The sequence below is a fragment of the Mytilus galloprovincialis genome, chromosome 7 (genome assembly GCF_965363235.1).
Source record: "Mytilus galloprovincialis chromosome 7, xbMytGall1.hap1.1, whole genome shotgun sequence".
Classification (NCBI taxonomy): Eukaryota; Metazoa; Mollusca; class Bivalvia; order Mytilida; family Mytilidae; genus Mytilus; species Mytilus galloprovincialis.
The window spans coordinates 6,500,845-6,513,603 of NC_134844.1; the positions used below are offsets into that span (position 1 = coordinate 6,500,845).

At 32.4% G+C, this 12,759-nt stretch overlaps 1 long non-coding RNA gene across 1 annotated transcript; it reads right to left on the minus strand.

Moving 5' to 3' along the window:
• Positions 1 to 4,592: 4,592 nt before the first annotated feature.
• On the minus strand, positions 4,593 to 7,115 carry LOC143082212 (uncharacterized). The gene is made up of 2 exons (XR_012980315.1): positions 5,747 to 7,115; positions 4,593 to 5,293 (listed from the first exon to the last, which is right to left on the minus strand). It is a non-coding gene; the product is annotated as an uncharacterized LOC143082212 (long non-coding RNA).
• Positions 7,116 to 12,759: the final 5,644 nt, after the last annotated feature.

Sequence of the window (12,759 nt, forward strand, 5' to 3'; positions counted from 1 at the left end):
TAAGTAAAACATGTGGGAAAAAATATTGTTGAATTGAAAGTAGAGATTTGGCCAAAATGAAAGTAGGGTAGAAATTAGCATTCATCATTTATTCAAGATTCAAATCCTACCATTGGCATGCTAATAAGGTTTTCGTAAGAAAAAGCATTGATGGATTGTCCTGGGACAAGAGTATATGATTAGCATAATAATGGTCTATAAGCAGTTAAATTTATTTCATGTTTGAAACAATGCGTTTTTTTTAATTCAACTTGACTTTAACCAAAAAATGCATTGTAGCCAAGAGGAAGAATAATTGTGTTCTGAGGCCAAATACATGATGCATGTCTAAACAGAGGATGTTGTTTTTGGTTTTGATCATGTTATTGAACTACCTCTTTTTATTTAAAAAAAAATCTTTTTTCAATATTTTTTAAACCTGATTTTTATTGTTTTTATGTGAAATCTATTTGACATAAATGTTTACCTTATTTTTAATATAAACCTAGTTAGTTTTTTGTTTTGATGATAAATTAGATGCTTCAATATTTATATTTCCCATAATCTCTTTTGAGATTTTCAGTCTTTAATAATTAAAACTAACTCTAAAAATGTATTAAAAAATACAGTAATTATAGATAATTTAAGATGAAAAATATGTTGGTTAAGATCGATGAATTTGTTTAGAATTTGAACTAATGGTTTTTGTTGAGCCTGCGACTTTTGACGCAGAAAGCTTGACATAGGGATAGTGATCTGGCGGCAGCGTTAGCTTACTTCTTAAAAGCTTTATATTTAAGAAGGTTAAAGACCTGGAAGCTTCATACTTTGTATATAGATGTCTCATGTCACGAAGTTTCCATCAATCACCTGTCCAATGTCCTTGACCTCACTTTCATGGTTCAGTGACTACTTGAAAAAAAAGTTAAGATTTTTTGTGATTTTAAACTCTCTCTTATAAGTAATAGGATAATTATATTTGGTATGTGCATACCTTGCAAGGTCCTCATGCCCTTTAGACAGTTTTCACTTGACCTTGACCTCATTTCATGAATTAGTGAACAAGGCTAATTTTTTGTGGTCAATTCCATATCTCAGTTACTATAAGCAATAGGTCTAGTATATTCAATGTATGTAAGCACTGTAAATTTTACATGTCAAGCTGGCAGGTGTCATCTGTTTTGACTTCATTTTCATGGTTCAGTGGTTGTAGTTGTTTTTGTGTTTTGGTTTGTTTTTCTAATACTGTTGTAAGATGTACATGTCTAGCTGGCAGGTGTCATTTGACCTTGACCTCATTTTCATGGTTCAGTGGTCAAAGTTTAGTTTTTGAGTGTTTGTCTTTTTTTTTCTTATACTATATGCAATAGGTCAACTATATTTGGTGTATGGAAATATTTTATGATCTATGTGTCAGTTACGCAGTTTTTATACGACCTTGACCTCATTTTCATGGTTCATTGCTCAGTGTTAAGTTTTGTGTTTTGCTCTGTTTTTCTTAAACTATCAGCAATAGGTCAACTATATTTGTTGTATGGAAGAATTGTTAGCTGTTCTTGTCTGTATGGCATGGTTCATCTGACCTTGACCTCATTTTCATGGTTCATTGGTCAATTTTTAGTTTTCTTGGTTAATGTTAAGTTTATGTGACAGTTGTAATGAAGTTTATATTTAGGATTATCAACATAATAGCAATGATTAGTAAAGAAGGCAAGACATTTTAGCGTGTGCACTCTTGTTCTTGTTATTTTCTGTGTTATGAGCATTATCCAAACTCAAGCATTGGTGATACCATTTTTAAGTCCTCTTATAAAATTTCACAAAACTTTCTGTACTAAAGCTCACATTTCTCTATTTTTGTTTCAAATGAGAACTTCGTATAACCCAACATGTCTTTACATTGGGTATCTAGCATTACCATAATAAAGTAAAAATAAATTTACTCACAGAATATGTGATCATTTATGATAAAAATAAGTGATATTCAGTGATTGTTTAGTATAGAAACAAAACTAGAAATTTTAGAAAATTCTCTGAACTGAATCACTTTTTGTTGTGTTTCTATCAGGTAAATTTCATTTATTATATATTTTACGTTACAGAAGTTGTACATTTTTTTTATCCAAATGTTAAACATATTTCAAGAATGAATTGAAACATGGCATTTGTTTTGATTCCAAAGAAAGTAAAACTTAAAACCTTTATCTAAATATTAGATAAGTTTATCCCAAAATGCAAATTGGACATGACAATTTCATTGCATGGTTTGGAAATAAAACAATATCAAACATCTGCAATTTAGTTTTCATGAAGTATTAACCAAAATAATCATGATAAAATGCAAAAAAGGAAATATTCCTTACATATATAGATAAAACAATAAATCAACTAAGAGTGAATGTTTGATGAATATCTAGAATTTTCCTGTTTAACCACTGTCAGTTATTTTTATCATTTTATATTCTACTGATTTCTACATTTCCCAAGAAATAATTAATTTTTTTATAAAGCATGCCATTTTTATTGTAACGTTTAAAGATATTGTCAAGCTTTAAATGTCATATCAAGTTTTTGGATAATAAAGATATACAAAACTTGGATATTAAACAATAAAATAACTTCAATTGTTTTATGATATACAAATACATGTGTGGTGCCCTGGTAGCTTTTTCTGTCAAGTGGAGAAGGATATTCATTTGATCCATGGCAAGGCTTCAGGATTAATGTGAGCTGCTGAGGTTCTAATGAACTTGACTATAAACTGTAACCGATCTAACTTCCGAGTTCCAGTCATTTGAAAATGGTAAGGAAACAATCATAAAGTACATAGACATAACGTCAAATTTTAACCAAAATTAAGAAATTTCAAGCTTTATTTATTCTGCGTTTAAACCAATCCTATGATTTTTCTATAAAAAATAAATGTTTTTAAGTTATTATTTTCCATTCTTTTGATATATAATTTTCATGGGGTTACCGAACTCCCTTTTTATATATCAGCCGTTGAAAGGTTGTTGCTGACAGGAAAAGAGAAATCAAAGCGCGAAAGCGCTGTAAAGGCAGTTAATTACAGGTTGTGTGTATTTCTAGTCCAGTTATATCATTATCTTTTATAGAACAGAGGTGGTTTGTAGTATTTAAGATTTAGAGTTCTCTTGTACCTAGTTCACCTATATCTATAGTCTACTGTTTACAGTATATTTTCTGTACCTCGCCATGAAATGCATTTTTAAGACATAAGAACTTTTCCTTTTTAATGTAAATAAAACTATTTTTAATTATTGATTATATACACATATTCAATTACTCCTATCCTATGAAAAATAATTCACAAAGATTGACTAGTCTGCGTTCTGTGTGTATTGCTAGAACATCAAGTAACATAATGGTTAATGTACATAGTAACATGTCAACTCTTTTGAAGACAGAACTTTTTTAAAATTCTCCCTCCAAGCAAAATTATTTTTCAGTATAAACATGATAAAGTTATCTACCTGTATTAATGACCTAGAGACTCTCAAGAGCCTGTGTCGCTCACCTTGGACGGTCTATGTGCATATTAAACAACAGACACATATAAAATGACAAAATTGTGTTTTTGATGATGGGGATGTGTTTGTAGATCTTTCTTTACTGAACATTCTTGGTGCTACAATTATCTCTATCTATAATAAACATGGCCCAGTATTTACAGTTGAAAATATTTTTTAAAAATTAACAAAAAATACAAAAATTTATGAAAATTGTTAAAAATTGACTATAAAGGGCAATAACTCTTTAAGGGGTCAACTTAAAATTTTGGTCATATTGACTTATTTGTAGATCTTACTTTGCAGAACATTATTGCTGTTTACAGTTTATCTCTATCTATAATAATATTTAAGATAATAACCAAACTCTGCAAAATTTCCTTCAAATTACTAATTTGGGGGCAGCAATCCATCAACGGGTTGTCAGATTTGTCTGAAAATTCCTGGGCAGATAGATCTTCACTGAAGAGACAATTTCACCCTATGTCAGATTTGCTTTGGTTTCAGAGTTATAAGCCAAAATCTACATTTTACCTGTATGTTCTATTTTTGGCCATAGTGGCCATCTCGGTTGGTTGACCGGGTCTAACCACACATTTTTTAAATTAGATACCGCAATGATGATTTCGGCTAAGTTTGGTTAAATTTGGCACAGTAGTTTCAGAGAAGATTTTTTGTAAAAGTTTATGGACGACGAAACCAAGTGATGAGTCAGGTCAGGTGAGCTAAAAAGCTCATTAGCATTTTAACCACTTCCCATATTTGCTTTTAAGACAATAGAAGAAAATTATTCAATGCAAAAACAAAACTTACTTGTAAATATGAAATTCTCTTTACAGTATGAGTTTTTCTCATTGTTGGAGATTGTACAGTAGTAGAGTCCTGTAACTGATTATACCCATTTCTTATCCCCTTTAGTTTGATAAACTCACAGAATATCATATATTTACATTGTGCCACATCTCCTTATTTTTATATGCATTACAATAACATGAACAATTGTAATTCAAATCTATATATCAAAGCAAAATGAATTTCACTACTTTCATTCATGCATCCTTTGGAAAAATATAAGTTCTAAAATGACACAATATATGTTTATTTATATAAAAATAATATTTAGTTTTCGACTCTTAACAGGTATAAACAAGAATGTGTCCCCAGTACACGAATGCCCCACTCGCACTATCATTTTCCATGTTCAGTGGACGGTGACATTGGGGTAAAAACTCTAATTTGGCATTAAAATTAAAAAGATCATATCATAGGGAACATGTGTACCAAGTTTGAAGTCGATTGGACTTCAACTTCATCAAAAACTACCTTGACCAAAAACTTTAACCTGAAGAGGGACAGACGGACGGACGAACGGACGCACAGACCAGAAAACATAATGCCCCCCCTACTATCGTAGGTGGGGCATAAAAATGCACAGCTGTGTCATGATTTGTGAAATCTGTGCTGAAAACATAGGCATTTATGGTGTTTGAGTAATTCCATCTGTGAAGCTCAACATTAGCTCATCAGTTGGTGGTGTGGTGGACAGTTATAAATCTTTCCTGCAGGATGAATGTACATCTGTTCAGGAAAACCAATTTCACAAATCAAAACTTTCCTCTAGATTTCTCCTACAATATTCATCCAGTTTAGTTCTTTTGGTTTAACGGGACACCGTCCTGATTTTTAATTTTGTAAACCATTCAGTCTCTTGCTTACAAATGGTGCATGAAAATAGGATGGGAATGCATGGCAGTAGACAAGTCTCTATAAAGTGGGTATGTGCCCTGAAAAAAGTTTTATAACATTAGCTTTTTTGAAACTTGTGAAAGACTTGTGCAACACACATACCTAAATAACTATAACATAGGTGGAGAGCATCATTCATGTCAATGTTTTGTTCCTGTTTACATTGTCATTGATATTTTTCAAGAAAGCCCGAGGCATAGCTCATGAATTCTTGTCATTACAACCGAAATTTGCATAATTACTGCTAAAATAAATATCAGTATAATATATCTCTTGTAGAAAAACCATACAATTGTAGTATTAACCAAAAAATGTCAAACAGATGATATTGAATCGTAATCCCAAAAGTTACATTAATTGAATATGACGTCTTGAATTCACCCCCCTTTTTATTGTAAAACGATAATTGCGGTTGCAAACAGACTTTGGTTTACTTGCATGGCGATTATATAAATAACAGTATATATTTCTTAAAGAAAATAAAGTTTTACCATGAATAGTTTCCTGAACGTAGTCGTTTTCAGTAAACTGTGCCTTGCAAACAACAGCTGATTATATGGGTTCTACGATTGCATCGCACATGACAATCTACGTTTGAGCCATGGCGTTGATCCAACTTTTCCTTCTTATTAAGTCATTTAGAAATGCAAGTCCTCCTCTTAAATGACACTCAGGTACACACCAAGAAGGACTAGGCATCGTTAATTGTGTGATTGTTTTGCAGTGCAAAAACGGAAGTTAAGGACGGAACTGACTGGTCTCACTAATAAGAGACAAGAAGAATTTTAGAGACAAACAGCGACAAGAAGTTTAATTTAGTGACGAAGCGACAATAACTAACAAGGGACAAGCGAATCGTAATTCTCTCACGAGGCTATTCTCATTTGGTGTGATAGGGTGAAGCTACACCTATCAAATATGTCCCTATGAAAAAGAAGAATTTCACTGTTAGAAAGGAAATGATATTGCATGGTTTTGATTCAATAAATTCTTTAAAAGGAAATTGAAATTTTTATGTTTTGATGGCCAATTTTTAGCGTGTGCATAAAATATATATTTTTTTATATCTAATAAAAACTAATCCCTTTCTTCTTAATAAAAACATATTTTTATCTATCAATGTACAGTAATATAAAAAATGTTTTATAACCGCCCCTATAATAAAAAATAATGCATGTTTTTTTTAATATCTATGGGGAATAAGTTGTTGCAATGACATTTTTTTTATTTATGTATAGTCGCTATATAGTCTTCTTGACGCTTCTTCTCGCTAAATTAATTATATTGTCGCTTCTTATCGCTATTTTAATTTTATTGTCGCTTCTTATCACTTTTTGACGCTTCTTGTCTTTAATTAGTGGAACCCTATTCAGGAACGATAATTTCATATTTTACATAACTGAGACCGAAATAACTATAACGTCATACGGCTTCACGTACAGAAATACTTTAAATTGTATATTATGCAATATAATTCACGGTCAGTCGACTTTTAATTATAATATCATGTTATATCAACGAGTGAAATGATTTTAAAATATCTTTAGATCGCAAATAGTACTCGAAATTGAACGGACCTCTTTCCACACGGAATTCGAATAATGATAGTTTGTAATCAGATTGACTGCTTATAATGCAAAAGACACATTAATAAACAGATTTTTAAAACGAACAATACACACTGATCGTTTCTTTATTTCCCAATGTAAATGAAAGGAACAAAAACCAATACATACCACAAAAAGTAGAGGAGAAATTTAAACATTTCCGGATCTATTTCTTGCAAAATGACCCCCAGCAAAGATTTGCGTAAGGAAAGATGAACCTCATGACTTGAAAGTCAGGCCTTAAAGCACTGCCTTTAAACAAGAATGTGTCCAAAGTACACGGATGCCCCACTCACACTATCATTTTCCATGTTCAATGGAGCATGAAATTGGATAAAAAATATAATTAGGCATTAAAATTAGAAAGATAATATCATAGGGAACATGTGTACTAAGTTTCAAGTTGATTGGACTTCAACTTCATCAAAAACTACCTTGACCAAAAACTTTAACCTGAAACATGCACTTTCATTTTCTATGTTCAGTGGACCGTGAAATTGGGGTCAAAAGTTTAATTTGGCTTTAAAATTAGAAAGATCATATCATAAGGAACATGTGTACTAAGTTTCAAGTTGATTGGACTTCAACTTCATCAAAAACTACCTTGACCAAAAACTTTAACCTGAAAAACTTTAACCTGAAACATGCACTTTCATTTTCTATGTTCAGTGGACCGTGAAATTGGGGTCAAAAGTTTAATTTGGCTTTAAAATTAGAAAGATCATATCATAAGGAACATGTGTACTAAGTTTCAAGTTGATTGGACTTCAACTTCATCAAAAACTACCTTGACCAAAAACTTTAACCTGAAAAACTTTAACCTGAAACATGCACTTTCATTTTCTATGTTCAGTGGACTGTGAAATTGGGGTCAAAAGTTTAATTTGGCTTTAAAATTAGAAAGATCATATCATAGGGAACATGTGTACCAAGTTTGAAGTCGATTGGACTTCAACTTCATCAAAAACTACCTCGACCAAAAACTTTAACCTGAAGCGGGACAGACGGACGAACGAACGGACGAACGAACGGACGAACGGACGCACAGACCAGAAAACATAATGCCCCTATGTGGGGCATAAAAATCAAGATGTTGCTGAAAGGATTACGCAACGTCAAGGCTATAATGGTTTACTTTTATAAATTGTTATTTGGATGGAGAGTTGTCTCATTGGCACTCATACCACATCTTCCTATATCTATATATCAGCAGAAGTTTCAAGACTATGACCGCTTCGAATGATCATTATAATTTGTTTTGCTAATTAAGAGGGTGGTAAAGGGTTATTTTCGTGCAACGTGATCGATCGTTTTTTATGCCCCACCTACGATAGTAGAGGGGCATTATGTTTTCTGGTCTGTGCCTCCGTTCGTTCGTCCGTCCGTATGCTGTTCGCCCCACTTCAGGTTAAAGTTTTTGGTCAAGGTAGTTTTTGATGAAGCTGAAGTCCAATCAACATGAAACTTAGTACACTTGTTACTTTTGATAAGATCTTTCTAATTTTAAAGCCAAATTAGACTTTTGCCCCAATTTTACAGTCCACTGAACCTGAGACTACTGTTATAGTAGTCTCAGACTGAACATAGAAAATTAAAGTAGGAGTTTCAGGTTAAAGTTTTTGGTCAAGGTAGTTTTTGATGAAGCTAAAGTCCAATCAACTTGAAACTTAGTACACTCGTTGCTTATGATATGATCTTACTAATTTTAAAGCCAAATTAGACATTTGACCTCAATTTCATGGTCCACTGAACATAGAAAATGAAAGTGAGAGTTTCAGGTTAAAGTTTTTGGTTAAGGAAGTTTTTGGTGAAGCTGAAGTCTTATCAACTTGAAACTTAGTACACTTGTTGCTTATGATATGATCTTTTTAATTTTAGTGCCAAATTAAAGTTTTGACCCCAATTTCAAGGTCAACTTAACATAGAAAATGGTTAACATTTTGCTCTGTGAATGTTTAAAGAGTGTATTGTGTCCATATCGTTTAATCTTATAGGTGAGTTATTGTATCATTGATTTCTATGAAGGTGGACTCTGACGGACATAATCATTGTGAAAAATGATTAATGACGTCTACTTAGAGTTGCAAAACGTAACAGTTAGAATTATATATTTGAGAGTGCTAACAATGCAATTTTTAATATGAATGTTTTCAAGGGACATAACTCTTTTAAACGCGCGATATTTCCATTGACCCCGTTATGCGTAACGCATGGTACAAAAATATATAAATGTACGATTTGTGGTTTACGCCCAACAAATTTGGTTAAAAGACTTGTTTTCTTCTTTGGTCAATTAGTTAATTGTGTAACTTAAATTTTTTACAAATATGTATTAATTTTTATCAAAACCATGACAAATGTAACCAAAACCATGACGAAATTCTATACTCTTAACTGAACCATGTCAATCGCTTAACCGAACCATACCAATTTGGATATGTTGGTCATCCTGCGTTAATTTCATACAAATAACAATTTCAATTTAGATAGTTTGATTTACAATATAGATTCAAACATTTAAATTGCTTTTTATTTGCTCATTTGAAAAGAACTGAGTCAATCGTTTTGGGAAGTAACATAACTTATCCATGACCAACTTAACCAAACTATGACAAAATCACTGTACTAAACGCCCCTCGATATGACGACCTTACTACCCGTGATTACATGGGATCAAATAGTATAAATCCACTATTATCGTATACACTATGGCGGACATATGTAATACTGAGAATGCTCTAGGAAATTGAAATTCTCAGACCATTTGCTCCTGACTTGGGCAGGCGCAAAAATGGGGCGGAGTTAAAAAGTTTGGTTTTTATTAGATCTCAACCCTCCCCCTATACCTCAAGTCAATGTAGAAAAAAAAAGAAAAAAAAACTACGCACAGTAAATATCGTTTCAAAAGAAGTCCGAGTCTGATGTCAGAATAGGTAACAAACGAAACTAAACAAAATGACAATGAAACATACATCTTCTTCTTCTTCTATATGTATTATACTTCCATTGAGGAACAGCAAGAATTTCTTGTAGCACTTTAAACATATATACACTATATACACAGTTTCTCCATAGGTCCTCTCACGGAAATATGTACATCTATACACGACCTATACTACTCTTTAAAGTCTAAAGCTGGTCTCAACATTAGAAGTAAAGTTTATAGAAAAAAGGAGCAGACTACCTTGCCATCACCTCAATCACTGATATGTATATATTGTGACAAATAATATATATGTGTTAAAGTTACTGATCACTTAGAAATACTACACATTAGATAAACTTGTCCCTTTGGTAATTGTTGGTGTTATTTTGAGTCCTTCCAACATTTTTAGTCTTTTAATGAACAAAGGACTACTAGCAGTTACTGACATGCCAGATCGAGACCTCAATTAAACTGATTGAAAGATAATGTCTTCATCATAAAAATATGAAGCAGAATCCCTCCCGTTAGGGGTTTAGTATTATACCATCACTAGAACACACCCGTGATATCGTGGGTCCGTGACTGAATTAAAGTATATAACTATGCGTATGCCTTATTTTAGTATTGGTATTGTCATCTATTATAAAATGCACAGTTTTCTCTGCTTTCAAAATCTTTCTGTTTGAACCCGTCGACCCATCAATTATTGGTAATATTAATAATTTGGAAAACAAAAGGGCCTTGATTGGAGTATTTTTTACTCAACAGTATTGAGCAAAATTCTAAATACACCGTTTGGTGGTGCGCCTGTCAGATGCGGAACGTACAAATAAGGTAGTAGGTAACAGATGAATATACTATTGGTATCGGTGTCGGACTCGACCCGGAACTTCTTAAATATTGGCAATATTAATTACGTGGAAAACAAATGGGCCTGGAGTGGTGTAATTTTTAATCAACACCATTGTACTATATTAGTTATATATAAAGTTAAATTCTTTGATTCATCGTTTTTACGTGATGACGGCTGACAAATTGGACCTCGTAATTTTAGTATTATAGATAAAATATATGAGAATAACGTAACCCGTATCATTCCAACAACTGGTTTTAGAATAAATGTGTTTATTTCCGATGTAAATAGATATAGGAAGATGTGGTGTGAGTGCCAATGAGACGAACTCTCCATCCAAATAACAATTTAAAAACAAAGTACATGAAAACCATTATAGGTCAATGTACGGTATTCAACACGGAGTCTTGGCTCACACCGAACAACAAGCTATAAAGGGCCCCAAAATTCTTGAAAACGGGAAAACCAACGGTCTAAGGGACGACATCAAAAGATCGATGTAGGATAAAAAAAAAAAAAACTTAAATCAAATAGTTTGGGGGTGAGGGGTCAACATTGCTGCAAGTTTTGTTAATCTAAAATCGATTTTACATATATCCCTATTGGTCAATCAATTTTTCCCAAATTAAGTTAAGAGGGGGGTCAGTGAAAAAAACTATGTGAATTAAGTTTTTTATCCTTCATTGAACTTTTGATGTCGTCCCTAATCTATATAGAATAAAAAAACGAGAAACGAGAAACACGTATTAATTACATAAACTAACGACAACTACTGTACATCAGATTCCTGACTAAGGACAGGTGTAAACATTTGCAGCGGGATTAAACGTTTTAATGGATCCAAACCTTCTCCCTTTTTCTATAACAATAGCATAACATCACAACTTAGAAAAACACACGGTAAAATATCAATTGGAAGGCTTAACTCAATCTAAAAACGTACATTAATACACTATAAACGAATAAATTTGATCTGCTAAGACTCTATATTAAAGTGAATCAATATTAAAGCTAAAATATGCAATCTTTTATGACCTGCTAACAGTACTGTAAATATACCCCTTCTTATTTTTTTGTTTTGATTTATATTTACGAATGATGTCTTTGTACCGGTGTTAAACGATTTAGTAATTTTTTTGTTTTAGTTTGTGATATCGAAAACCCTGGTGTAATAATTTTTCAGTAAAACATGAATTCCTCTCTCTAAAATCCAATACGTTTACTAGACGAGCGAATCGTATAAGTTGAGATATTATATATAAACACCATTAGATGGTGACAAGGGAACGTCGCCATTTTTACTTTTTCTTATCTAGAATAAAGTTTCTCTTTAATGATATAGATATCAAGATCGAGGAAAGGGCGGTGTTCATTGGTAGTATTAGCTTTATTCAAAGTTATTTCAACAGGATAAATTTCTTTAGTATGCATACTGCAGTTGTCATTATTGTGAGGTTGACATACAGTATAGTTTTTTATACGACCGCAAAAATTTTAATTTTTTGGTCGTATATTGCTATCACGTTGGCGTCGTCGTCCTGCGTCGTCGTCGTCCGAATACTTTTAGTTTTTGCACTCTAACTTTAGTAAAAGTTAATAGAAATCAATGAAATTTTAACACAAGGTTTATGACCACAAAAGGAAGGTTGGGATTGATTTTGGGAGTTTTGGTCCCAACATTTTAGGAATTAGGGGCCAAAAAGGGCCCAAATAAGCATTTTCTTAGTTTTCGCACTATAACTTTAGTTTAAGTGAATAGAAATCTATGAAATTTCGACACAAGGTTTATGACCACAAAAGGACGGTTGGGATTGATTTTTGGAGTTGAGGTCACAACAGTTTATGAATTAGGGGCCAAAAAGGGGCCCAAATAAGCATTATTTTTGGTTTTTGCACCATAACTTTAGTATAAGTAAATAGAAATCTATGAAATTTAAACACAAGGTTTATGACCATAAAAGGAAGGTTGGGTTTGATTTTTTGGAGTTTTGGTCCCAACAGTTTAGGAATAAGGGGCCCAAAGGGTCCAAAATTGAACTTTGTGTGATTTCATCAAAAATTGAATAATTGGGGTTCTTTGATATGCCGAATCTAACTATGTATGTAGATTCTTAATTT